Raw genomic sequence first — 8,492 nt, 5'->3', positions numbered from 1 at the left:
GTTTTAGAGGGGGAACCGATTATTTCAGACGGCTGAAATATTTGGTTCCCCCTGGTAACTTTTGCAAAAAAAGAACAAATGTCTTCAAACACAGTTAAAGACTTGTTGTCCATGATGAGAGGAATAAACACAGTTAAAGACTTGTTGGTAAATTAACTGGTTGTTGGATAAGTAATGATCTAAATAACATTTAACCCGAACGTTATTTAGATAAAAGCAAAATACCACTTCAGGCGGAGAAAACCCGCATAAAAATATTACAACAGTTCACTGCAAACCCATATGATGCACTCGATCCACTACAGATTACATGCAGTCTAACACCAATTAGGTGTTGTAAAGAGAAGCTATTTTATTTTCTGTTTTTCAAGAGTAGTCGAGGAAAGAACCGAAAGTTAAACAACGTTTTTTTTTTAACTAAATCAATGACGTCACTATGGCTGGTGGACAAAATTTTTAATTTCCACCCCTGTACAGAACTCTTTATGGACACCCTGTGAGATCCCACAGCTCATCTACTCGTTCACCGTCTCATGTGAACACCAGAGCAGAGATGGCTCCATTTGAATGGTTCGTAACCAGCAGGGTGAACTGATGACTTGTGGCATCCTTACAAAAAACGTCTGGACCAGAAACAACAGTCACCAGAAAACAAACAGCACACAAACAATTTTAGTAACTGTTGCCATAAAAACCTTGGGACAATTAGCACCTGAAAGATATCAAGCCAGTACAGAAAATGTGTTTGTGTGTGTGGTTTGTTTAAAAACAGACTGTGGTCAGACATTTCACCAAATCTTTTACAACTTGAATACTAAGTTAAACAAAGTTATTCGATATAATGGTAACTTATTTTGGTGCCCTAACGTTTGAATGCCTTTTGCTCATTACTGTTCATCTCCAGGGTGTTTTAGTTAATAGTCATCAGCTGCATGGTGCTTTGATTAAAAATGTTTTGCCAGCTTGTTTTTATCTTTTCCGCTGCTGAGAGCGCACAGTGCTGCGTCTGCTGGTTCACTTTGATGGTGGCTTTCTTTTCCTGTGTGCTGAGTCTTTTTTGGGGTTTTGTTAACCACTTTTCATCTGCGTCTAGTCTAGGTGTGACGCACAGTTAATTTGGTGATATACCTTGTTCAGCCAAAATTAACTATATTTTGGTAAGCCATATAGAATTACAATAGAAATTAAAACAAATAATAAATGAATAAATAAATAATTGCATAATATAAAACTTTTAAATATTTTTAACAATCACAGTTTTTCGCAAGGTCTTTACATCTGACAAATGATGCAAAGTGGACGATGATGATGACCATCATATTAGATACACTTTGCTAGCACCAGGTTGAACCCCGTTTTACCTCCAGAACTGTCTTAAATCTTTGTGGCATAGATTCAACAAGGTGTTGAAAACATTCCTCAGAGATTTTGCTCCATATTGACGTCTGCAGTAGCTGCAGATTTGTCAGCTGCACATCCATGACTTGAATCTCCCGTTCCATCACACTCCAAAGGTGACTGGATTGAGATCTGGTGACTAGAGAGGCTTTTAGAATCCAGTGAATTGAGGTACATCAAACCAGGCAATGCATATTCAATCTTGTTGTCCATTTTTGGTGAGCTTCTGGGAACTGTAGCCTTAATTTCGTGTTTGTAGCTGACAGGAGTGGCACCTGATGTGGTCTCCTCCTGCTGTAGACCATCGTCTTCAAGACTGGAGGTGTTGTGTCTACAGAGATGGTATTCTGCCCACCTTGGTTGTACAGAGTGGTCATCTGAGCTACTGTTGCCTCTCTATCACCCCCAACCACTCTGCTCATTCTCCTCTGACATCAACAAGACATTTTGTCCACACAACTGCCATTCACTGGATATTTCTTTTTTGTTTTGGACTATTTCCTGCAAACCTTAGAGATGGTTGTGGTGATAATCCCAGTAGATTATTAGTGTCTGAAACACTCAGACCAGCCCGTCTGGCACCACATTCAAAGTCACTTAAATCTCCTTTCTTTACAGTTCTGATGCTTGATTTGAACTTCAGCAAGTCGTCTTCACCACATCTTGATGCCTAAATGCACTGAGCTGCTGCCTTTGTGTCAACAAGCAATTGAACAGGTGTACTGTTGGTCTGTGTATATTCTGTCATAAAGTCAGATTAAGGATTTTGCTGTTGTCTGATCAGTAATCTACTAAACAAGTTGTGTTAAATGCAGGACGTGGAATCGATCCAACATGGACAATATAAAAGAGATGTTAGTAATGTTGTGGTGGCGAGTGGGCAAAAACCGTAACTGAAAGTGGGCCCCCAATTCATATTCTGCTTAGCTGGGCCACGTAATCATGGCCGACTCTGAGCATTGTGTTATTTTCAACAGCAAAAATTACTCCTGCATTACCCCAGATGGAAATCGTGTGTACATATGGTGGCACCAATGGGAGAAAACCAGTTCTCCCACTGTTGTGCAGAGGCACAGCAGTGTTACTATTCGCTTTATGGTGTGACATCAAGTTATCATCAGGTCATCTCTGATACTAACAGCCATATCAGTGACTTTCTGCCTCAACATGTCTTACCCCTCTTGAGACAACACCCTGGTAGTGTCTTTGAACAAGGCAACACCCATTCTTGTGTATATGAACTGCCTATGTCATGTTGAGGTCCTCTTGTGGCCCAACCAGGTTCCCTGATCTTTATCTAATTAAACATTTGTAGAATCAGGACATCACCTTCCATCCAATTAACAGCAGCTCTGGGTCGACCTGCTGCAGGAGACGAAACTGATCGCCACACCATACTGCGATGGGGCCAACAATGTGTCCATACTGCCGATCATTGTAATACAGTCACATGATCCGTCAACATGTGCAGTTTCAAAGTTGGTTTAATAATTTAATCCAATTTATTGTCTGTCTATTTTATTCAGTTGTCTTTTTTCTGTTTTGGTCATGTATCCCAAATGAGATAGCATAAAGAAAATGTGCATGGGCAAACAAAAAGAAGAAGTAAATTATTTTCTAGTAAGCACGTTACGAGCAATATTTCCTTATTTCCCCTGGCCAAATGGGTTGAAGAACTGATGTTACATCACATCTAGCTTTGTTCCCTTATGGTGAAACTGTCACAAACAGTGCTCTTTCAATAACCATTCATCCTTACAAAAACAGGTTTACCTGCAGTGTTGTGTATCTGAAACTTAATTTATAGGAAAAAAAATACATTTGGTCGCTCCATTTTTGGCAAACAAGCTGAAACACAATCTGCCAGTCACTTTTTTAACCATTGTTGCTTTCTGTCAAGATGTTTCAAAGTAAGTTCTGACAAAATAAAAAGGGAAATCTATACTTTTTTCTAAAAATGGCACATAAGAGACAATCATTATGTCAAAAATAGCAGCTCTACCATCAAGCTGCTCAAAATATACACATCAAGTACCTTTACGACAATAAAGTTATTCTTCTATCACTTAGAATTAATGTTGTATGACAGCAACACATCAAAAACGTAAAATGAAACCTTCAGGACACGGCATAGAAGAACACTTCAGAAAAAAAAATAAAAGAAATAAGAAGTTTTTAGGAGCTTACCTTACAGTGTATTCTTGCTTGATTCAGGGGAAGTGATTCACTGACATTATCAGCGGCAGAACAACTGTAATGTCGCAGCAAAAACCTGACTGGTGGCAAACTAACCATGTGTGTGCATGTGGGTGTGTGTGTATGTGTGTGCGTGAAGGAAGAAGATAAGCAATGCGGCTATGATGACACAAGAGGGGAGGAGAGCAGAGCTAGAGCAGAAACACACTAACTATCTCTTTGGATGTAGCTACAGTTAAAGTACTGAGCCATTTTTGTGTTGACTGAGGTTGATTAGCTGTGGCAGCCATCTTGTATTGAGTTGAAAATACAGTATTGAGTTGACAAAAGTTAATCAGTTGCAGATGTACACCCAGTGATTACTTTCTGAGATTTCATTCAAATCTGCAAATCTGCAACGTCTGCCTTGAGAGGGTTAAAGTTAATGGTAAATGGCCTGCACTTATCCTGTAACCCACAGGTTACAGGGTAAACCCCTACCTGAGCCACTGAAGCTAAAAGCAGTTTTAAACTTTGGTGTACCACCATCCCACCGAGAACTTAAAAACTTTCTTGGGATGGTGGGCCACGACAGTGACCCCTTTAGCAACCCCGTTGAGTCCAAAGGTTCCTTATGTGTGGACTGAGAATGTTGCTTTTGAACATCTGAAAGCACTTTAAAGGCAACACACCTCTGAGTATCAGTTTTAGCAAACTCTTCAAACTAGATGTGGGGGCTGGAGCTCTTTTGTTGCAGGATGTGGTGGAACATCCTCTGTGCTACTTTTGCTAAGTTTGCTATCCACCAAAAGTGATGGTCTACTACTGAAAAGGAAGCCTTGACATGCATCCTTGTTTTGTTTCAGATGCTCTATTATTGTATACAGATCATAACCCACTTTTTATTAACAGCGTAACCAGCTCCAACCAGCCACTGCTGGTTCATTTCTTCAAGGGTTTGACCTGGCAGATGTCCAGGGTTGATGTCCTGGCAGAAACTCTCTTCTGGACTAAGTGACTTTTGTATATTGAGAGTTTGATTGCTTCGAGAAGTCATCTGAAGGGTGGGGTTGTTATGGGAGTGTTAATTTATTGCCTTTCAGGTAGGAGCCTCACCTGTAAATACTGAAACCATTTGCAGGTGTAAACAACCTATCTAAGTGGGCCACGCCTTGAGAGGGGACTTGCTCTCTCCTCTCACCTCTGTTGGCTGCAGGGTGAAGTTTGGCTTTTTGGTTTCCCTCTACTCCTCAATTTTAGTTTCCTCTACCTGTCTGTTGTGTTTCTCATTGTGTTTCATCCATTTGAGCCAGTCGGTCGTAACAGAGTTCCTAACTCGGTTTAAACTTTAGCAAGCAGTTTTCCCCACAGTTTAGGTTTTTAATTTAGATCACGTCCCCCCGGTAACAATAAAATAAATTAAAACAAATTAACCAGTTTGCAAAAAGTCACATACCTGAGGCATTCTGAGATAAACTAGAAACCTATTTTAGCCTCTAAATTTGGAGAGAAGTATGCTGAATGACACATAATTATTCCCTTGGACCAACAAATTTGTCATGACAAGAAAAGGAAAGAGGTAAAAAAAAAAATTCAAGAATGCTGCAGCTCTGAAAACAGAATGATGTTTTGTAAAAATGTTTTCTGGTACACAAGCTGTGCTTTCTTCTCCAGTGACCCAACAGATTAAGCGGGCCAGAAGGCAGAAAATGTCATTAGTAGCTGACAGCGCAGCTACAATAAGATTTCCTCTCTGTCCCGGTCTGTCCAGGTGCAGCGTAAACACAATAGACAGCAGGACAGACTAAAGCCATTAATGTTCAATTATTTCTTAGATTACATCATCTTGTTACACAACAACACAGCCCTTTAGAAATCATCCTGGACACAAGCATCAGGCCTGTCTTTACTGCTTGAGATTGATTCAGCCTCGACCCACGGATCAAATTTCCTCCCCTCATTTCCAGACCGTCTGAGAGCCGGATCAGGTCAGTGATGTGAAAAACAAAAGGATAAAATGCTCACATGCATAAAACTCTAATTGTGTCATGCTGCACACTAACAGTGTTTGAATATTTCTGTTTTTATTGTTTAGTTTTTCAGATTATGAAACAATCTTCTTCTTTGCTTTTTCCAAAACATCAGGTGTTGTTTTAATGAGTCAATAATATATACATATAAACCTTGGGAACATTTACACTAAGCATAAATATAATTTTAAAAATATATACTTTTATTATAAAATCCTACTTTAGGTGTTTGGTTTGAATCCTTGCTGTGCATGAATTTCTTTGTACAGTTTGAATGTCCTGAATTTTTTCTGTCCAGCTTCGTCCCACCGTCCAAAACCGGGTCAAGTTATTAGATGGCCCTGAGGTGTGTGTGTGTGTGTGTATGTTTGCATGGCTGTTTGTTTCAGGTGTATTGTACTGTTTCCATCTAGGATATGGAAAATAACTAAAATAATAACTCAGATTAAAGCAGTCAGTGAGGACAGTTCATTTCCTCTATAATTATGACATATTTAAATAGTTCTCTCTGGAAAATCTCCAAGTTAAAAACACTGATTTTCTTTTTTTAAACAAGATAATATAAGTCTAAATACGTTTTCTAAGTAATCCTTATATGGTTAAGTCAGCTTTGTTTATGCAGGTGAATATCACAACAGATTTATGCTTTTCCATGTTTTTGATAAACTGTCATATGAACTGAACCTTTTTCAGCCATAACAAAGAGCTTTGGATGTATAAAAAGTGTCTTTTTATAAAATGTTCAACTTAATGTTTTGTTTATTATTCTCAATGTTCTTCCATCACCTAATGCTGTCCAATACAGTAAAACGATCCAAGTTTATACTGTAAAACATCAAAATCTATTTTATTTTATGAGTCTACTCAGTTTTCTTTGACACTAGATGGCAGCGATGGGTGGATTGTTAAGATTTAATTCCTTAAGAGTATTTTTACTACAGGAAAATCTTCTAGTTTTGAATTGAAAATGACAATTTAATCCCTTTGAGTGGCTGATTATTATAATTTATGTCATTATATTTAAATATTAAAACATAAGACTGTATCTGGTGTATATGCCAAAGTCAGAGCTTTTTACCAACTTTATATTTACTTTTATTTAATGAGACACCAGAAAAAAACAACCAAAGAAATGTTCTTTTCCACAAAGCTGTTTTATTTTTTTTAATTAGTTAGTTTGATTTACTTTTGTTTGCTTTTTTATTTTAGGTCAAATACTTGATCATTGTAGAGTTTTACATTTTAAAACACGAGAGACATCGATAAAAGTTATCATTTTCTGCAGTTGTTAACATTTTATGTAAAAGATTACTTTGACTTTACACTGTTTTTGGAAGTGACCAATAGGGCTGCAAACAATTGATCTCCCATGCAGCAATGTCTTGCAAAAAAAAAAAAGGAAAGCTTGTTACATAATCTACTGAGTACAGTGTCAATCTTAAAATAACTTGCTGCTATGGCAGCAGAGTGCAGAAACTACATATTTTTCTTGAAATTAGGTATTGTAGAATAAAGGGTTCAAAAACAAAGCACCATTATCTTAAAATCAGCATTTAATTTACATTTCATGAAGATTAGATTGAATGAGAATTAAAAAAACAGTCACTCACTTGCATCTGTATGAACAAAACAACCATATGAAACTATCCCTGCTTCTGTTCTTTTTAATCCTGTGTGTTTGGGACATTTTAAATTATTCACATTCCCCTTAGACTCCCACTGTTCAGTTACTTTTTACCATTTACAATGAAATATTACTGATTATAACCAAGAGACAAAGATTCAATCTTAACTGTTTTGTGTGAGAAAATGAACAAATCGAGCAGATTTTCTTTTTTCCATTCAGCTGTTTAATTCTGCCACTTTGACGTGTTTACACAGTCAACTTTGGCAAACAGTCAGATATGTTTGGGTGACCGACAGAGGCCCCTCGGTGACCTACTTTCCATACATAGCCAATCCTGACGGGCTCAACCCCCTTCAACGGCAGCTCTGCGTTTCAAAGGCGTGTCCCTTCATGCTCTTTACTGGCTGACACGCTCTCTGTGTTGCATAACTCGGTAAAGTTTCAGACTCTTTAAACATAGAAAGTTGAGTTGACCATGAACTTGAATGACTGTCAGATCTCTGTAGACTTAGACCTGGAAACTGCCATAAAACCTACTAAACTTTATTGTAGTCTACAGCGTCACTGGTCAAAGTCTTCTAACAGTAAGATTTTTAAAAGTAAACAATTAATAAATAACACACCAAAAAACTTATTGTAAGTTATAAGAATAGATAGAAAAAACAAGACTCAAGAGAGACTGAGTGAAGCTTTTTTATTTTGAATGCAGATCATAAATATAAAGTTACAAGGATGAAAATGAATATTTAAAGTAAAAGTCAAATGTTAAAGGTATTCATTGCAAAGTCATGACCGGTCAAAAGAAAATTCAAAATTCACTCATTTTTACCACATATCAATGGTTAACAAGTCCCTAAATTGAAAATTTAAAAGCAAAATTTGTGTCCAGGTGCCAACAACCATTTTTATTTACCTATGGAAAAGACAAATTTACTGCAAAAAGGTCAAATATGGCAGCATCCATGGAAGAGCCTTTTTGGGTCAAGAAGTGAAATTTTGTTGGAGTGATACGTCTTACGTGGTGTGCTTCTGACCTCGACTCGGGACGTTGTGGGTCGGTGGGCCGAATACTTCGAAGACCTCCTCAATCCTACCGGCACGTCTTCCATTCAGGAAGCAGAGCCTGGGGACTTTGGGTCGGACTCTCCAATCTCCGGTGCTGAGGTCACCGAGGTGGTTAAAAAGCTCTTCGGTGGCAGGGCTCCGGGGGTGGATGAGATTCGTCCGGAGTTCCTTAAGGCTCTGGATGTTGTAGGGTTGTG

At 38.1% G+C, this 8,492-nt stretch overlaps 1 protein-coding gene across 1 annotated transcript in view; it reads right to left on the bottom strand.

Annotated features, from left to right (window-relative positions):
• The window catches only part of cnr2 (cannabinoid receptor 2), a 6,646-nt gene extending 2,928 nt beyond the window's left edge, over positions 1-3,718 (bottom strand). Inside the window, exon 1 of the mRNA XM_017423727.3 lies at positions 3,586-3,718. The gene's annotated coding sequence lies outside the window, so the exon portion shown is untranslated. The remainder of the gene's footprint in view (positions 1-3,585) is intronic.
• Between the last annotated feature and the right edge of the window lie 4,774 nt (positions 3,719-8,492).

This window comes from Kryptolebias marmoratus, linkage group LG16 (assembly GCF_001649575.2).
Source record: "Kryptolebias marmoratus isolate JLee-2015 linkage group LG16, ASM164957v2, whole genome shotgun sequence".
NCBI lineage: Eukaryota > Metazoa > Chordata > Actinopteri > Cyprinodontiformes > Rivulidae > Kryptolebias > Kryptolebias marmoratus.
Note: the sequence above shows the minus strand (reverse complement) of the source record. Positions and strands in the feature narration are given on the sequence as shown.